The sequence below is a fragment of the Octopus bimaculoides genome, chromosome 1, assembly GCF_001194135.2.
Source record: "Octopus bimaculoides isolate UCB-OBI-ISO-001 chromosome 1, ASM119413v2, whole genome shotgun sequence".
Classification (NCBI taxonomy): Eukaryota; Metazoa; Mollusca; class Cephalopoda; order Octopoda; family Octopodidae; genus Octopus; species Octopus bimaculoides.
In genome coordinates this window covers 151,343,744-151,344,759 of record NC_068981.1, presented here as the reverse complement: position 1 = coordinate 151,344,759, position 1,016 = coordinate 151,343,744, and the positions used below count along the sequence as shown (strand labels likewise).

Sequence of the window (1,016 nt, the reverse complement as noted above, 5' to 3'; positions counted from 1 at the left end):
GTAGAAATTTTTGGGGTTATTTTTGAACATTTTATTATCTCTGAAGAATCTAACACGCTTTTCTTACCTTGTATTATTATTATTATTATTATTATTATTATTATTATTATTATTATTATTATTATTATTATTATTATATATAAATGAAGAATAAATGATATGCTAATGGAGGGCGTTGAGCTGACCAATATAGCAGGTAAATTATTTATTTCGTCTGTTAATATATATACTCAAAACTGAACACACTAAACCTAAGTTATTATTGGAGTTTGATATAGTGACTCATGAATTCGATTATCAATTTAATCGACTCTGCCGTTCCATTATAATCATTAACATGTTGATTGAAACCAAAATCAAAATTTATAAATGAATTTATTTTGCTGATAGTATATTCACATTGTCAATACTATGTTTGTTACAAGGTAAAGCAAAGTCCCAATTCGAAATGATACGGCCATCAGCTTTTAATATTGAAGAGGGCATGTCCTAAAAGATATTCCATAATTCTTAAACATTGATTAAACAGAAATTATATTCCGTAAAATCTCAAACAATGTAAAGCTGTAATATATCACAAAATATTTCCTTTGTTTCAATATTCATTCGAATTGTTAAGTATAATGTGCAGAACGTCACTAATATTAATCGTTACTTGAATAATTTTCAACGGGCAACAAATTTTCTTTTGTAACGCATTGAAAATAAATGATAATATAATATAATTCTTTTTAAAATATGTTCGAAATAAGTGACTACATTCGATATTTTATCAAAAATTGATGTATTTTCTATTTGCAAAAAAATAATCAGAATAGAAAGTACAAATAAAAGAAAAATTGCAAGAAAAACGGAATGTAATTTGCAAAATGGCAGAAAATTTAAATCAAGAATTTCATTGAACAGTTATAGTTTATGAAATTTGATATATCTTGAGTGCATTTGCGCTTGTGTGCGCGCGTGCGAGCGTGTGTGTGTATGTGTGTGTGTGTGTGTGTGTGTGTGTGTTTGTGTAT

At 26.7% G+C, this 1,016-nt stretch overlaps 1 protein-coding gene across 1 annotated transcript in view; it reads right to left on the bottom strand.

The window, feature by feature from the left end:
* The window catches only part of LOC106871887 (macrophage mannose receptor 1), a 21,088-nt gene that overhangs the window by 7,453 nt on the left and 12,619 nt on the right, over nt 1-1,016 (bottom strand). The gene's annotated exons all lie outside the window — the stretch shown is intronic.